Source organism: Mesoplodon densirostris, chromosome 12 (genome assembly GCF_025265405.1).
Source record: "Mesoplodon densirostris isolate mMesDen1 chromosome 12, mMesDen1 primary haplotype, whole genome shotgun sequence".
In the NCBI taxonomy this organism is placed as follows: Eukaryota; Metazoa; Chordata; class Mammalia; order Artiodactyla; family Ziphiidae; genus Mesoplodon; species Mesoplodon densirostris.
This window is the reverse complement of record NC_082672.1, coordinates 42,384,751-42,404,081: the sequence shown is the minus strand read 5'-3', so window position 1 is coordinate 42,404,081 and position 19,331 is coordinate 42,384,751. Positions and strand designations below refer to the sequence as shown.

The following is a 19,331-nucleotide window of genomic DNA, read 5'->3' as shown; positions in this document are numbered from 1 at the left end:
ATTTTCTAATTGAAGTTAATTCTTTCATTTGGATTGACATTTTTTTCTATGCAGATAATATTGGCTATGGTAAATATTAAATACTAAAACTTCATGCACTGTTTTTGTACTTATAGATTTATTTAGCAAATTTACATAGCCCAATCTTAAAATCTGTACTTGAAGACTTTTTTGATTAGGATTTTAAAGCATTTCAAAATTAAGAATGTTTTCCTAGAAATGAAACAGTGAGGAGGAAAGAGACAAAGGAGGCTACCTGGTCTATGAGAATGGAGTTTTTCTACAGCCCAGTCTAGCTTCCTGGGGACTGTGGTGGGATCAGGAGAAAAGCCTCATGGTAAGTCTCTGCCCTGCACTGGAGGCCTAGAGATGAAGGAGGCTTTGCACGAGTGGAAGTTCTAGGCCCTACGTCTTCCCAAAGGCCTCTTTCAACTGCCTAAAGTCTGGTATATTTTAAATTTAGAAATTTCCTTTTCTAGTTCCATTATGGTCTGTTTTTAAAGCTGATCCTTTTCACTCCCAAGTGGTCTCCTTACAAAATGCAATTAGTACTTCTGTGCTCACCTATCAAATGTTGTAGTTTTACTCATTGCCTAATTTCCCCTCTGCCTCCAAGCAAGCCAGATTCCTAGAGCCAGAGGGTTCTGAGTACAGGTCTTTATTTTCATTTTTGTCCTTGGGTTTTAATGATTCCATTGAGATTTCCCCACCTTAATTCCAATGACAACATACTCCTTTTATAGTAACACTCCCACTCTCGTATGTTCCTTGATGTCCTCCACATAGCCCTGCGGTCCAACAGTAATATTCACAACTGTTACTTAAGGCTTAGAGATGTGCCTACTTTCTTCTGAAGTAAAAAAAAAAAAAAAAAAGTAAATACTATACACTCCAGCAAAAATCCAGAGGCTAAAAATCAGTGTCCTGGAACTTCGCTCATTTTAATATAATCTTACTTTGGCTTCAGAAATGAAGTTCAGCACCAAATACTACCTACCTACCTACCTACCTACCTACCTACCTATCTATCTATCGTTGTGTTGGGTCTTCATTGCTGCGCGTGGGCTTTCTCTAGTTGTGGAGAGCGGGGGCTTCTCTTGTTGCGGAGCACGAGCTCAGTAGTTGTGGCTCGCAGGCTCTAGAGCGCAGGCTCAGTAGTTGTGGCACACGGGCTTAGCTGCTCCGCGGCATGTGGGATCTTCCCGGACCAGGGCCTGAACCCGCGTCCCCTGAATTGGCAGGCGGATTCCCAACCACCACGCCACCAGGGAAGTCCCAGCACCAAATACTTTTGCAATTAAGATGCGGAAGTGTTGCCCTTTTTGTAGAGAACTTGTTTATGCAGACTGAGGCAACTGAGACAAACTACCTGGCTCTCCACAGATCCTGGTAACTCCAAATCCTGCTGCTAGATCTAGGCTGTCGCCTGCTAAGCCTGCAGCTATACTGGCAGAAGGCAGAATACACACTGGAGCTACCCCACTGCAGGGGCTTCACTCCCTCCATACAGGGCTTTGTCTTCCACACCCAGTCCCCTGTCCATACACTCGGCTAGGTCTGCTGTATCTATTTTCTTCAGCATGACTGAGATGTGGTCATACCAAAAGAAAAAAGGTTGAGAGACGGCAGGATTCCACCTGTCTTGCCACAACTACCCTTCTCCTACAAGGGCCACAGAGGAAAATAAATACTTATTCACGGTCTCTCTTTTTTAATAAACCTAATTCCAAATTCCACGTTATGTCCCTAAATGGGATAACACACATCCCCATGGAGGACTCCTGTTATTTACCCATTTAATCTTAAAGGTAGCCTATAAACCAAGAAAGTTGGGTGGCTTCCTATTCCCTTCCCTCAGGGTCATACCTGTCTACCACACTGATGCCAGAAAAGACTGGAAGGGGCACTATGGAAAAAGACACCAACCAGCTGGAGAGGAGTCCATTTGCCAGAGTGCCTGGAACAGAGCTGGTCTAGCCCACAGGTTGCAGACCTTCCCAGAGCATGTCTGCATGCATTCCCTCTTCATCTTACTAAGCACGTGGAAGGAAAAGAGATAATCCAAAGAGATGGGATCCCCAAAGGAAATAAGTCACGCTGTTAGCACTTTGCTCCAGGAAATGATCATGAAAAGGGCCAGTCCATGGCGGGATTCTATATAACTGGTGATGAAAAGGGAGAGGGAAGCAACATGTGAGCCTCCCCTTGTCAACTATTTATTGAAATACTCTTCTCTTTTTTCTAATTTAATTTCCCTCAGTCTTCAAGAGTCAGCTCAAGTTCTGCCTCTTTTAATAAGCCTTCCAAAGCCACCCACATCCATGGGATCCATGGGATTCTATCTTTTCTTTATATCCAACATCACCATTTCCTTACCACCACTCATTCCTGAAACTCAGCAAATGTTAGACTGGTTTAATTTGGGGTGTCCTGACAACAACCTGGAAAGCTGTGTGATGATGTTAGCCGAGAAAAGTAGCTGAAGGTAGAGAAGCTCAGGAGCACACAAAAATGTGAATAAAAAGGTGAAATTAAAGGGGGTCGAGGTTACGAATTAAAGCATTAAATTAAAACAGAATTTAAGAAAAGTAAACAAAACATCTGATAAAGAATAGGGAAATCTTATGGTGAGAAGTTCTATTTCATTTTGTATTCTAATCCAGGGATCAGCAAACTAGAGCTTACAGGCCAAATATGGCTGCTGCTTGTCTTTGTAAATAAAGTTTTATTGGAGCACAGCTAGGTCCATTCCTTTATGTATTGCCTACAGATGCTTTCCCACTACAACAGCAGAGTTGAGTTGTGGAAAAGACCTTATTACCAACTCCTGTCCTAACCTATACACAGCTATCTTACCAGCCAAAACTGGCAGCCAAAAATAAAAAAGTTTGATTTTGCACTAGCTTTGTTAACTCTCTACTAAACAGTCTAGGCTTTGTACCACTACCACTCATACACTGAGAACACCAATTATGTGATTCTGAAAGTATATTACATAAAATAAATACAGTATCATGCTGACCATATATTTGTATCTTCCAGGAAAGCAATGTTAAAATAAATTTCTAAAACCTTAAAAAGGAACAATAAAAAGATGGCAAGGACAATAACAAATGAGCAGTGCTCTTAGAAATGACCATTTAAAATATACCACTAATTATATTATTTTTAAATGAGAATGCTATATATGAATTTTCAAGTACCTTACTATACAAAGTATCTTCTAGCTATTCACTTTTCTGCATAATTACAAAGGCAACCATTTATTAGTATCTTTCTCTGATTATTATTTCTCAGACAAAGGTAATATAGATGGTTCTATGTTCTTTGAACACATGGAAGATATATGACTTGAAGTAACAGAATGGACCCAAACTGAATTTTTGACCCTAGGTAAAATAATTTCTCCAAGCTTCAAGTTTCTCAATATTAAATGGAGATCGTATTTATTCTACCCTAGTGACATTGTTGTTATAAGATCAACTTATCATTGTCATTTTAAAATGATGTTATATAAAGATTTTTAAAAATATAAAGCACTATAAGATACTAAGCCTTCCTTGTTAGTTGTATCATTTATTTATGGAGAGGACGAGACTAATTTTAAAAGAAACTTCAGTAAGTGATCATAATCATCCATAAAATTGGCTATGATTTTCCACATAGAAAAGGAAATTCTCTAACGTCTCTTTTCATAAACTATTTTAAAAGACATTAAGAGCCATTCGCAATTTTTCTGGAACTATGAACATTCATGGAATGGGACAGTACAATCATTTCAGCAATTTCATGCAATTTCACAGTTCCATTTTATGCCAATGAGGCATAATTTAACTATATAACCCATGATGAGTAAGCAATTGTGAGTAATTTTTATTTTTTCTATGAAGATTTTCAGATACTCTTACCCACAGATAAAATGAGAACAATTCTAGATCCTAATTTTAAAAATGCTACTTAGGTAAAAACAAAAGTGTCTGAAATAGTTCTCACTGTTGACTGCTATGAACTGAATTGTGTCTCCCCTGAACCCCACAAAATTCATATGTTGAAGCCGTAACTCCCAACATGATGTTATATGGAGATAACAGGAGGTAATTAAGTTTAGACAGGTCATGAGAATGGGGTCCTCATGATAGGACTTAGTGTCTTTATAAGAAGAGACACCGGAGCTCTTGCTTCCTTTCTCTGTCTCCGCCATGTGAGGACACAGCAAGAAGTTCTACAGTATTCTGTTATGGTTGACAGAGCAAATACATTGGCAATATAAATGTTCCCACTAAAAGCTAACTCATTAGTAATAAAGCATGTTCATTGATAAGTATGTTATATGAGCTTAAAATATTTTAAGCGGACCTCAATTGTTGCATATTATACCAACAGGTTTAACCCTGCTAAGGTAAGGGAATCGTTGAATAAATGATGGTACATTCCCACAATATAAAACCATGAAACCATTAAAAAGCACATCTCATTTAGGAGGATATTTCAAAGAAAAAGCTTGTAGTATAAGGCAAATACACATGCTACTATATACAATAAAATCCAATCTCATACAGAGAAAACAATGAGTGTGCATGTGTGTGCAGATGCATATTTAAAGGTGTATTAAGAAATTAAGCAAATTTTAACTGAGGATATTCAGTATTTCTAAGCCTTCTGTAATGAATGCATGTTACTACTATAATCAGAAAACAATAAACCATTTTAAAAGATTAACATTAACAGTGCTAAAAGAATGAATCAATACTCGAAATGCCTTAGCTGTAGAAAAACATGACAATGAAAATGAAAACAGAAAGTTAAAGGAACATTAATTCCAACAGATACCCTTCAAATTTCCTTAAAAATCACTGACTGAAATAAAACTGATTTATAAAAATCATCCTTAAACTTTTTCAAGAATATTGAACATTAATCATTACACTTATAAAAAAGAACACGTATTTTGGAAATGTAAAAAAAAATCTAATTACCTAGATAAAGTTTGATAGCTTACTAGCAAATCTTTAATGGTCAATTCCTACTTCATTCATTCTTCCCTTCAACAAAAATTTACTGCACACCTGCTATGTGCCAAGACCTATAATCGGCACAACGGTGAACTGGATGCATATGTGTGGTGTCTATTCTCTTGCAGCTTAGTGGAGACTAACCTTAAAGAAATATTTACTCAACTTGTCAAAGTGAAATATTGATACATCTTACAAAGGAGGAGAAATACAAAATGAGTCTTTGCTGGGGTGGGAGTGAGGATGGTAATGTATGAGTTTTCCCTTATTCTGAGTAAAATGCTTACTTTATCTTAACCAGAATCTCTTTTTTAAAAAATTTTTTACTGATGTATAGTTGATTTACAATGTTGTGTTAATTTCTGCTGTACAGCAAAGTGATTCAGTTATACATATATATATATATATTCTTTTTCGTATTCTTTTCCATTATGGTTTATCACAGGATATTTTAACCAGAATCTCTTTTAGTCAAAATATTAAGGGGAAAGCTATAGAAATGGAATTACAGGCTGAAGGAACAGTATGAGCAAAAGACACATCGATGGGTAAGCACGGGACTCCGTGAAGGGAAAGGTGGGCTGTGGAGCTAGAAAAGTGGACATGGTCCACTGCAGAGATACTCATAGCTGCTGAGCTGGACAAGATCAAGAGGGAGAAACTACTGAGGAAGAAGGAAGAAGACCGAGGACCAGGCCTTGGGTGGGTTTCCGCGGCGGGAGGAGGATGAGGACCCACAGACAGAGGCAACGTGCTGAGAGAGGTGAGCAAGAGTGGAAGCAGGGCAGCACAGCCCAGGGTGCGAGGGACGGGCAGGGCGTCTTGTCAAAAGCTGCACAGAAATCAAGAAAAATGAACACTTGCAGCCCCTGCACTCAGAATCTCAGAAATAACCTTTGAGAGAGCACATTCAGTAGAGTAGTGAGGGCAGAGCGCGTGGACAAGTGGATACTGAGTAAATGGAGGCACTCGGCTAGCAGAGAGAAAAAACTCCGAGAAACAGTCGGTCAAAGGAAGGAAATAAATAGGGACAACTAGGGGCCTCCCTGGTGGCGCAAGTGGTTGAGAGTCCGCCTGCCGATGCAGGGGATACGGGTTCGTGCCCCGGTCTGGGAGGATCCCATATGCCGCGGAGCGGCTGGGCCCGTGAGCCATGGCCGCTGAGCCTGCGCGTCCGGAGCCTGTGCTCCGCAACGGGGGAGGCCACAGCAGTGAGAGGCCCGCGTACAGCAAAAAAATAAAAATAAAAAATAAAAAAAATGGAAAGAAGACTTGAATGGACATTTTTCCAAAGAAGACATAAAGATGGCCAAGAGACATAGAGAAGATACTCAACATCACTAATCATCAGGAAAAGGCAAATCAAAACCGAAATGAGATATTACCTAACACCTGTCAGAATGGTTATTATCAAAAAGACAACAAATAACAAGTGCTGATGAGAATGTGAAGAAAAAGGAACCCTTGTGCACTGTTGGTATAAATGCAGATTGGTGCAGCCACTACGTACCGACGCACAGTGAAAGCAGTAAGAAGGTTCCTCAAAGAATTAAAAATTGAACTACCATGCAATGCAGCGATTCTATTTCTGGGTATTTTCCCAAAGAAAACAAAAACACTAATTCAAAAAGATATATGCACCCCTATGTTCATTGCAGCATTGTTTACAACAGCCAAGATATGGAAGCCACCTAAGCACCCATCAATATGTGACTGGATAAAGAAGATGTGGTACACCCACATACCCACCCACACACACACAATGGAATGTTACTCAGCCCTAAAAAATTGAATTAAAAACAATTTTATTTTATATTGGAGTATAGTTGATTAACAATGATGTGTTAGTTACAGGTGTGCAGCAAAGTGATTCAGTTATACCCATACAAGTATCCATTCCTTTTCAAATTCTTTTCCCATTTGTTATTACAGAATATTGAGCCAAGTTCCTTGTGCTATACAGTAGCGCCTTGTTGGTTATCTATTTTAAATATAGTAGTGTGTAAATGTCAATCCCAAACTCCCAATCTATCCCTCCCCTCCCGCATTTTCCCCCTGGTAACCATAAGTTCATTCTCTAAGTCTGTGCTTCTGTTTTGTAAATAAGTTCATTTGAAACTTATTTACAAAATGAAATCTTGCCATTTGAGACAACATGGATGGACCTAAAGAGTACCATACTAAATGAAATAACAAAACAGAAACAGACTCACAGATACAGAGAACAAGCAAGTGGTTGCGGGGAGGGGCACGGCGGGGGGTGGTGAGGGAAATAAGTAAGGGAGGTTAAGAGGTACAAACTCCCAGTTACAAAATAAACAAGTCGTGGGCATGAAATGTACATCATGGGGAATATAGAAAATATTGTATTAACTTTGTATTATGTCAGATGGTAACAGACATCACTTTGTAACATATAGAAATACCGAATCACTATGTTGTGCACCTGGAACTAATGTAGTGCTGTAGGTCAGTTATACTTCAATTAAAAAAACAGATCTCATACATTTTAAACAAAGGAAGAACTTCCCTAGTGGTGCAATGGTTAAAACTCTGTGCTCCCGGGCTTCCCTGATGGCGCAGTGGTTGAGAGTCCACCTGCCGATGCAGGGGACATGGGTTCGTGCCCCGGTCCGGGAAGATTCCACATGCCATGGAGCGGCTGGGCCTGTGAGCCATGGTCGCTGAGCCTGCGCATCCGGAACCTGTGCTCCACAACGGGAGAGGCCACAACAGTGAGAGGCCCGCGCACAGCAAAAAAAAAAAAAAAAAGACTCTGCGCTCCCAATGCAAGGGGGCCCAGGGTTCATTTCCTGGTCAGGGAACTAGATCACACATGCCACAACTAACAGTTCACATGCAACAACTATGGAGACCATGAGCCACAACTAAGGAGACCATGAGCCACAACTAAGACCTGGCATGACCAAATAAATAATTAAAAAAAAAAAGCAGCCCTAAACGCAGGAAGGATATGTTTCTATAATTCTGTTTTTATTATTAAACCCTCAGATACAATTAGCAAAAGGTTACTTGGTCCTTAAGCCACCAAAGTTAAAGAATATTGAAAAGAGTCTCTCAAACTTCTCAAAAACAGTGGGTTATTGACCTCTGCCATATAGGGTCTGTTCTATCTGTTCTAGAGCAATAACACAGACCAGAGAACTCTGCACCTCAATTTACATTCAATGGCACTCCCAGACCAGCCTTACAAATAAATGTTTCACAAATTATTAAATATAACTGATGAGCTCTAAGTAGCTAACTTAGAGAATCTAATGTTTCTATAAAATGGTCCACTTTTTGGAACCTGATTATTATTAGCATACTTAAGGGCATGTTAATGAAATGCATTTAAAATGTGTTTTAGAGGTGATGAAATTGCACAAATCCATCCATATTTTCTTACTATTCTACTGATGAGCAATAATAGCATATATTTATGCTACCTAGGTTATAGGATTAATCATTGCAATGTAAGAAAAGTTTACAGAACTGAATTTAAGAACTAGTCCCAAGCAGCTCCATGCTAGCAAAATGGGGTGGACAAAAGGAAAAAAATGAAATGAGAAGGTCATAAATGACCATTCATCCTGAAGGAAAAAAAACAAGAAGCAAAACCCACAGAACATCATTTAGTGTAAAATAAGCGTCTGAAAGAAAAAAATCCCAAACTCATACAGCACTAAGCATGTGCATGCGTGCACGCATGTGCGCACACACACACACACACACACACACTCTCTCTCTTTTTTCTGAACCATCTGAAAATAAGTTCCAGGTACTTGTCACCCCTAAATACTTTAGTATATATTTCCTAAGATCAAAGACAATAGCACTGTTATACCCAAGAAGTTCAGCCTAATGGAATATTAACTAATATACAGCCTATATTCAGGTTTATCAAATTATTCCAATAATAAAATTTACAGCAGCTTTTCTCTATCAATGCAGATCCAATCAAGGATCCCACATTGTACTGAGTCTTCAGTCTCCTTTAATCTGAACACTGACATTTTTGAAGAGACCAGGCTGGCTGTCTTGTAGAATACATATGATACAGACTCATAGAATTATGTCAAGTTCCTCTTTGTGGAAATTTTATGTTGTGCTTTCTCAATCCATCCTACTGGTGATTAGAGTACGTAATACCACATTATGAGGGCATAACTAGAGTAACTATTACTCTTCCCCAACCTTCTTCCAACCCACTGTTCCTTCTTCATGATGTCCTACTCAGTTTAAAGAAACGAGAAAAAAATGACAAAACGAATTTAATTTTGTTTAAAAAGGTTTAGTCCCTATGAAAGCCCATCCTACCTATATGTGACAAGCCTTCCAAAGGGGCTGCCTGAATAGTAAGAGCTCCCCCTGTGGGCTACCTGTCCAAAGGCCAAGCTTGAACTGCTCATAACTCTGAGGGGATTTTTTGAAGAGGCTGAGAGAACGGTTAAGAAACAAGGCAACTGGCAGGCTAGGTATTTAGAGAGAATTTTAACAGTCTTTTGGAATATGATATGAGATGTAAACCTTTTAACCCATATTCTCACAAAATATTAAGCCACATATTCATTTGCCATTATTAACTATGGAACTGGATCTACCAGGAAGATTGACAGAATATCTGTAGTTGAAGGTGAGTGGAAGGGGAACAGATGCTACCCATATACAGTAGTTTACTCCTGGCAATGAATTACTTCCACGTTTTTCTTTTCTTGGTCCAGTTTCTTTTGTTATAAGTTAGAAAAAAAATTTTTTAAACAAAGGCTGTTCTTATTCATTATGTAATCAAATTAATTCCAACAACAGACTTATGTCCCAATAAAACATTTACGAAGCAGTTAACAAAATAAAAAGTTCATCTGGATTTATTTAAGCCAAAGGTACTATAAAACTCTAAATTAAAAAGACCTTTGGGTAGTACGGCCCGTCCGGCCAGGGCCGGCCCGGGAGGTTCGGCCGGTGCAGTCAGAGGGCGCAGGGCACGTGCGCCGTGCGGCCGGGGGCGGGGCAGTGCCGTCTGGTTCTGTCGGGCAGGGGCCGGAGCTCGGCGCGGGACCACAGGGCCAGCGGGCTGCCGACGGTGGCCTAGGTGGCCGGCCGAGTACTTAGGATTTCACGTCTTTTTGCTGAACTTACAAAAAAAAAAAAAAAAAAGGCGCTTGGGATGATGGATTGACAAGAATATTGAAATTCTGTGAAAAGTTTCAAATTGGAGCATACTGAATTTTCATCCTAGTCCAGCAGCTCTGCTGCTCACTTAAATACAGATGAATGAAGACCCCATTCGGGAAGACACCTGGCCAGCGGTCCAGAGCGGATGCAGGCCATGCTGGTGTATCTGCAAGCATGATGAAGAAACGAACATACCACAAAAAACACCGGACCAGTGTGCGGCCGAGCAAACCTGTTTCCCAGCCCCGGAGGAACATCGTAGGCTGCAGGATTCAGCATGGGTGGAAAGAGGGGAATGGCCCCATCACCCAGTGGGAAGGAACCGTTCTGGACCAGGTGCCTGTAAATCCTCTGCATCTTATAAAATACAATGGATTTGACTGTATTTATGGACTAGAACTTAATAAAGATAAAAGAGTTTCTGCGCTTGAAGTCCTCCCTAACAGAGTTGCAACATCTCGAATCAGTGATGCACACCTAGCTGACACGATGATTGGCAAAGCAGTGGAGCACATGTTTGAGACAGAGGATGGCTCTAAAGACGAGTGGAGGGGAACGGTCTTAGCACGTGCTAATGAACACATGGTTTTACATCACCTATGAAAAAGATACTGTCTTGTACACGTACCAGCTCTTAGATGATTATAAAGGTGACCTTCAGATTATACCCGATTCTAATGATTCACCTCCAGCAGAAAGGGAACCGGGAGAAGTTGTGGACAGCTTGGTAGGCAAACAAGTGGAATATGCCAAAGAAGATGACGCTAAAAGGACTGGCATGGTCATTCATCAAGTAGAAGCCAAACCATCTATTTCTTCAAGCTTGATGATGATTTCCATATTTATGTCTACGATTTGGTGAAAACATCCTAGATGTCATCACGGACTCTGCCAAATTTGTGGAACTATTAAATGTATAATTTGTAGACATAAAGACTTGATTGCTTTCCAGTTTAATGAAAGCTTAAATGTCCCTATGAACCCACAATCTCTGCCAGTAGAACTGGTTTTGTTCTGAATAGTACAGATTTAGGTGAACACAAAGCATTTTGCGTAAGGAACTCCTTCCTCTTAAAGGAAGTCTGTCTGTTTGGAAGGGACTTACAGGCAAGTCTGGTAAAAGTTAAGCTAGTATCACAGTCATTTAAAACTGCAGTAGATCTTATCCACTTTCCCCTTCATGATTAACACTCTTATTCTGCTGCCACAATGCAAGCATAGTTTGGTATTTTTGCTATTGCCTTTTTTTGAGATATATATGTATCTATATCTACCTACCTATCTATATCTGTGTGTATACATATATAATGTATATATACATACAAATAGATCTGTGTGTACACACAAACACACTTCATGGGCAGTCCTTTCTTTGTGGGTTGGAGTGGGGCTTACATAATTTTCTCCAGTTTAACAGGATTGCTGACCCAAGCCATTTGTATTCAGTGTATTTAGTGTATTACTGCTGTTTATTCAAAATTAAATTTGGGCACAGGAAGCGCATCGGGACATTCAGCTTGTTTTGAAAGTCAAGTTCAGAGCACCATTTCAGTCTGGAGGCTTTAAAGTGTAAATTCAAATACGAATCACCTATGAACATTTAATGACCCACATTAGAATTTTACAAAACAGTTAGAAATCTGGGTAAAAGGCTGCCTTTAATTCTAAGCTTTGTACATTATTTGTTTACATTTTTTATCATAAATACTCCTTTTTAAGCAAAGCCCAGGTACTTGGTCCACATAGTGTAATGCAGGTGTACTTTGGATGGCACATTTGGTCCATTATTTGTACAAATTAGTAATCTGGATTTTAGCACATGGATTTAAAAGGCAACAGTATATCAATGGTTTCTGTGTATTTGGTAAGTTCCTGGAAGAACATAGTGCTTTTATATTAGAAATGTAAGTTTAAGAATGGTGGTGTTGCCTTTTAACAAGTTCTCTGGGATACCTTTATTTTTATTACTATTATTACTGATATATGATTATGGTCAGAAGGCTTTTCCCCCTCAGCTTTTCCCCTCAAAGAATGCCTAGACAAGTAACAGCTTAAATTCCTGACATCTTTTGTGGTGCTGTATATTCTTGCTCATGGTGTGCTGTTGATGTGGACTCATTCCATTTGGTGGATCTTGCCACATCAGGGTCAGTTACCTGCACTGGCTTGTGGGTGTGACTGAGAGCAGCCCTTAGCCATTGAATCCTTTCCTGCAAGTTGTCCTTAACTAAAATAGAACTGCAAAAGTGGTTCGTTTAGAAGCAAAACGTCAGTCTATCGCTTTGTTTTGGATGATCCCTGGCAGTTTGAAAGCTAGGAGAAAGATGGTTTGTGAAACCAGTCTTGTGGAGATTGAAAATCTTACCTAAGATTTGGGCAGAAAGCTTAAATGCATATGAATCTCAGCCAAACACCAGGTCTGTGTGACGCCTGTCATGGCTGTTCTTGATGTTAAGAGATTCTGTAGTTTCAAGGCCGCGCTATGCGAGGTTTGTGTGATGCCCATTTTCACCTTCAGGAAGGCTGTGCCTTGTTGTGCTGGTGGGTGGTAACCTCGCGCACCATGTAAATACAGCACCCCAGTTCTCTCCAGCGTGCCCAGTGCCTCACCGAGGGCAGCCAGGGGTGAGCTTCTCCATGCAGTGGGTACCCAGGTCTTAGATGTTCCTCCTGTGCTTGAAACAAGTGTCATGCTACAGATCTGTCATCTGTTCTCCCGGTGGCTCTTGTAAGAGTTTCTGCATGTGAATCTCAAGGCTGAGCCGAGCTCCCCGTGCCCAAGTGGACATGTGTGGCCCAGAGAGGGAGCTGTCCAGCGTGCACTGCATGAACAGGGCACAGTGACTTTGGACTGAAAAACAAAGTCCTTTGGAGGTATCCTGAGGGTTGGGTCAGTTGAAACATTTCTGGCATTACTTAATGACTTGCATTGTGGTTTTTCTGCAAGTACCTTTAGTAACTTTTAATACCACGTGATCTCTCTAAATGAATGTGACGTGTGATTTCTTATCATCTTTTTTTTTTTTTTTTTTTTTTTTTGCGGTACACGGGCCTCTCACTGTTGTGGCCTCTCCTGTTGCGGAGCACAGGCTCTGGACGCGCAGGCTCAGCGGCCATGGCTCATGGGCTCAGCCACTCCGCGGCATGTGGGATCTTCCTGGACCGGGGCATGAACCCGCGTCCCCGGCATCGGCAGACGGCCTCTCAACCACTGCGCCACCAGGGAAGCCCTCTTATCATCATTATTTTAATCATTGTTCCATTTATTGACTTTAGGGTTGAAGGAGGGGGAAGGGTCTTTTTGTTGTGGTTTTTCCTTTTTTTTCCCCCATTCTTTTTTCTTTTGGTGGCTTAAACCACGCTTCCTGATGCCGTGACTAACTCTGCTCCCCAGCCGAGTATTTCAGCCTTTGTCTAGGCTCATGTTTCAGATCTGCATGCATTGCTTGCATTTTCCTGGTACCGGAATGTTGGTTCCTTGTTCTAGGAATACAACATTAATTTCTAAAATTATCATGGGACTTGTGACAACACAAGACATGAAATCTGTATAAAATGTATTGGCCTTTCTCACTGACCTGCTACAGTATTATTGTGTCGTGTGTGTGTGTGTGCGTGCGTGATGTCTGGCTACCATGTCAAGCTTCAAAGGAAAACCTTAAAAGCAGACCATCCTTTTTTGCATGCTCTATTCTAAGTAGAATGTTCAATGTAACTAACTAAAATTGCATGTTAAATATATTTCGGTTTTCTCTTTTCTATCTTTGTTTTTATTTGTTTTCAGTTTCTGTATATTTGCTTAATTGTGCTGTTTTAGTGGTTGTAGGATAAAGATGCACTGGTGAAGCAAATGTAGTGCCAACAGAAGGTGATTTTCCAGTTGTGTATGTCATGCAGCATTTGAAGGGACTGTGCATTCTTAAAACAATCACAGTTGCTTCTAATCCAGATTTCATTTCTATTATTGCTTTACGTGCCAAACCCCGAAATGCATTGGTCTTGAATCTCTGAATGCTGTGGACCCATTAGAAGACTGTTTTGATTGTCACAAATTGTAGTGCCTGAAAACATTCTTCAAGCTGATTGTCTTAAAAAAAAAAAAAAAAAAAAGTTCTCCAAAGACAAAACAGGAATTATTTTAACAGAAAATAATTACGGTCGAAATGTCTGTGGTTCCTTGGAAATGCTGCGCTTTTTGTATTTTCCATCATTACTGCAGTTTGAACGAATGCGTATAGTTCAAAGGTCTTCATGTTCGCATTTTAAAATTAGGTAAATGACCTCATCTTTCAAGCTTGAATTCATTTTAATTTTAATTTTATTTTATACAACGTGTAGACAGTTCCCTGTTCTCTGCATTTAGAAGTATAAACAATAAAATCTGTTAATTCTGTAATTTTTATAATTATGATGTAACTCTATCCTATCCTTAAAAGATTTAAAACAAACCCTTTACGTACAAAAATCAATAAATAAAAATTAAAAAAAAATTAAAAGACCTTTGAAATCCAATTGCTTTGGGAAAGGATTACCTTTAAAGATATGTTTGCTCTATGCATTTCTATAATGATTGTTAGAAAAATCTTCTTAAAAATATAAAGTCTAATAACATTGGAGGTATTTTCCTTGATGGTAATAGAGAATACATCTGTTTCTCCAAGAAAAATTTAACTTGACTTTTGAAATAGCAAACAGAAGTCTTATTATAAGGCTTATTATTTAAGGTCCATGCAATGGGATCTGTGCTACCAAATCTTAATCCAAAAAACAACAACAACAAAATCAATCAACAAATTTTGAGTGAATGCCTTACTATGTTCTCAGCACTTTTAAAATATGCATTATGATAAAGAAAAGTCTAAATTTTCGTACTTAATCTTACTTAAATAGAACTGCTTAACACACACACAAACTAACGGCAGACAATTTTAGATAATACACGTAAAGTGGCAAGCTGTTGAGTACAGAATACTGTATATATAGCATGAGAGGTTTTCAGTAGAGGAACTGGATGAAGACTGCAGTAAACAGAAAGGCTTGAAAGGACAAAGGCCGGTGGAGAGAACTGTGAAGAAAGCAACCTGAGTTAAGGCACAAGACAGGAATGGTTTTGGTGGGTGGCTGGTATGGTCAGATAATCCTGAACAGAGAGACGTGTGAGTGCCAGGGAAAGCCAGATAGAGTCAAAAAGTTCCTGGTGATGAGTTTTGTCCCTGCAATTTAACTGGGAAATGAGTCTCTCTAAGTTTAGGAGATTTAGAATCTATACATATTTTTCTGTCTGTATGCTCACAGTGGTGCTGGACAATGATTCTAAGACATACATTTCTTTTCCCCCACATTTAAACATCTCATAAGTTGAGAAGAATCTTATAATCAATTGTGTATCACAGATGGACAGCATTTCTCCCTCTAAGTGGTTCATAAAACAATGATGCATCTTAAAAATCAACCACCACCACGAATCAAGAGTGCTATGAAGTCATTAGAAAAAACAAGTGGGCCTCCCTGGTGGCGCAGTGGTTGAGAGTCCGCCTGCCGATGCAGGGGACACGGGTTCGTGCCCCGATCCCGGAGGATCCCACATGCCGCGGAGCGGCTGGGCCCGCGAGCCATGGCCGCGGAGCCTGTGTGTCCGGAGCCTGTGCTCCGCAACGGGAGAGGCCACAGCAGTGAGAGGCCCGCGTACAGCAAAAAAAAAACAAAAAAAAACAAAAAAAACAAGTGAGTAAAGTCTTTTATGTTTAAAGTAGAATAATCAATTCTCAATTCTACAAAAAATTGTCTAAACCTTTTGCTCACAAGGAACAGAAGAAACCTGAGGGTCTACAGTAGGAAGGTGCAGGAACAAGTCTAAATTGACTTCCTTAACACAGAAAGTGAAGATGAGTCCAAGCCAGAGAGACCAGAGGATATAAGGCAAACGCAGAAATAGTAAATTATTCGTCAGAGTACAAGCTGTAAAACCTAAATGCTGAGAGAGAGAAATGCCATTGAAAAGCAAGCTGAATTGTCCAGCAGAGTGCTAGAAAACACGGGGTAAAACCAGGGGCTGATGATAAAGATGCTGTTTCCAAGTTTGTCAAGAGCAGTTAAGCCCTCAGGTCATCACTTGTACCAAGCAGACAGTTAACCCTCCTCTATGCTGGTAAAAAAACAGAAGAGAAGTGAACTGGGAAAATGAGCTGGAGCAGTTCCAGCCTGGGGAACCAGAGAAGGGCAGGTGATAAGGCATGAAACTAAGAACAGAGAATTCAGTGAAAATCTAATGAGCCACGGACTGGGAGATGATATTTGCAAAAGACATCTGATAAAGAATTGCTATCCAAAATCTACAAAGAACTCTTAAAACTCAACAATAAGAAAATGAATAACCTGATTTAAAAAATGGGCAAAAGATCTGAACAGACACCTCACCAAAGAAGATATGCAGTAGCAAATAAGCATATAAAAAGATGCTCAACATCACATGTCATTAGGGAATTGAAAATTAAACAATGAGTTACCACTATACACCTGTTAGAATGGCCACAATCCAGAACACTGGCAACATCAAATCCTGATGAGGAAGCGGAGCAACAGGAATGCTCATTCATTGCTGGTAGGAATGCCTTTTAAAGTGGCTGCACCATTTTGCAGTTTAGCTGTTTCTGACAAAACTAAATGCTCTCTTACCATATGATCTGGCAACCTTGCTATTTGGTATTTACCCAAATAAGTTGAAAACTTATGTCCACATGAAAACTAGCACATGTATGTTTTATAGGAGCTTTATTCATAATTGTCAAAACTTGGAAGCAACCAAGTTATCCTTCAGTAGACGAATGGATAAATAAACTGTGGTATCTCCAGACAACGGGATATTATTCAGCACTAAAAGGAAATGAGCTATCAAACGATGAAAAGACATGGAAGAAATTTAAATGCATATTATTAAGTAAAAGAAGCCAATTGAAAAGGATACATACTGTATGTATATGACATTCTGGAAAAGACAAAGCTATGGAGACAGTAAAAAGATCAGTGGTTGCCAAAGAGGAGGGAGGGATGAAAAGGCAGGGCACAGAGGATCTTTAAGTCGGTGAAAGTGTTCTGTACGATACTGTAATAGTAGATACATGTCATTACACAGTTGTCAAAATCTATAGAATATACAGCACTAAGAGTGAACCTTAATGTAAACTATCTATTTGGGGTGATTTTGGGGTGATTATGTGTCAATGTAGGTTCATCAGTTAACAAATGAATCCACCTAGCGCGGGATGTTGATAGTGGGGAAGGCTGTGTCCATTAGGGGAGGAAGGGTATGTGGGAATTCTGTACTTTCTGCTCAATTTTTCTGTGACTCTAAAATTGCTCTAAAATATAAAGTCTATTAATAAAAACTGCATCCTGTACAGTGAGTCCCCATTCCCCTCCCCTCCCTAGATTCCAAATGCCAGGAGTCAGGCTTATAACAGGTCCCTGGCAGCAGACTAAAGAACCCTCTGGAGGAAGTGAACCACTCAGAGCAAAAAACCTAATCAGAATGACATTTGGGTGTGTGTGCTCAATTGAAAAAAATCATCTGAGGGGCTTCCAGTTTCTGTGCAGGATATAGAAAGATGGAAAGAGCAATGCTCCTCAGTAACAACTAAAAATACCAAACAACCTACAAAATCATAAGTTTTCTTGAACCTCTCAAAGAGCTGAAATCACAACACAACCTCCTGGCTTTAAATCTAAGACAAGCCTCCCAGGACACACAGGACACAAACTTACGGCAGAGCACAGACATAAGATGAGGCTCTCATACAAGTGAGTAAGAAGAATTCAGCTAAAATTTATAACAAGCTGTTAAAGGTAGAGCGTGGGTTTAGCTAAACTACTCCACAACATTGCTGCCTCAGCATCCATTTTGTGTGGCCAATCGGCCTGCAGGGCCTTGAACTGACACTATCCTCTCCATCTAGCATGCATGACCTAGAAAACAGCCCACAGGCTCATAAGTAAATGTAAGTTCCTGATGTGACTCCCCCAGCTGCCCTGGTGATCATCAGTCTCCCCCACCTCCCAGGGTCTTCCTCTTGGGCCCCTTAGATAAAAACAGGCCCCTGAGAAGCTTACCAACCACCTCCCCCTCCTTTTTGGTTTGAATTGACCAATCTGGCCTTAGCCTGGGACCCCCCAAAGTACTCCCCCAGGATCCACCCCGATCGCTGCCTACGCCCTGCCTTAACCTCCCTCGTGGCCCCTTAAGGTGTGCCGTGTACCTCCTCCAGGACCTGTAAAGTAATAAACTCGATTTCAATTCTCTTGTGGTCTTTTACTGAACCATCCATCAAAAATGTTAACAAATGTTAATTTAACAAAGTTACAAATGTTAATTTAACAAAGTTACAATGGGCAAGTGTGAGAACACAGAACCCACGAATGCCACAGGCACATGGGATTGCGCACACTCACAAGCTCTTAGCCATGACCTCAGTGGGTGACCACAAGAAAGACTGGAGACAGGGCAGAAGACAAGAGAAAGCCTTCCTCCATGCAACAGGCCAGCCAGCCTCAGCTGAAAAAGCACAAAACCCCACCCAGATCCTTATCATCTAAGGAACAAGAGCCATAAGCTACCCGGGTAAGAGCAACAAACCTTGTTTCCCCATTGGCCCTACCTCCCCCCTCCCCCCAGGGCACAGGTGATAACCAACTGAGTCTGGGGAAAGAGAAAAAGAGTAAAACCTTTTGGGCAAGGTTGAAAATGAAAACAAAACATATCAAAACTTCTGAGATGCAGCTGAAATGGACTGGCAAACTGCAGCTTGTTTTTTTATATATTTATTTATTTATTTTTGGCTGCGTTGGGCCTTCCGTTTCTGTGCCTGGGCTTTCTCTAGCTGTGGTGAGCGGGGGCTACTCTTTCGTTGCGGTGCACGGGCTTAAGGCAAGTGAAACCATAAGTGATATTCCTTCCTTCATCTACTCATCTTCCATGGCTCTGTGGTCAAAAAACCATCTCAAAGACCCATGGAAAAGAAAATTAGCTCCTAATTACAAAGAAGCTAGGAAACCCTTGCTATATTGATAAAAATAAATCAAGAGTAAAGGAAGGCTTGTTCCTCTCTTCCACTCACCAACACAAAATGCTACTACTGTCCATGAGTCTCT

The 19,331-nt window shown here is 40.2% G+C and overlaps 1 protein-coding gene and 1 pseudogene across 3 annotated transcripts in view; one reads left to right on the top strand and one right to left on the bottom strand.

Annotated features, from left to right (window-relative positions):
* FAM184A (family with sequence similarity 184 member A) overlaps positions 1 to 19,331 on the bottom strand; it is a 114,630-nt gene that overhangs the window by 62,333 nt on the left and 32,966 nt on the right. The window lies entirely within an intron of this gene.
* On the top strand, positions 10,287 to 11,060 carry LOC132500158 (spindlin-1-like; annotated as a pseudogene).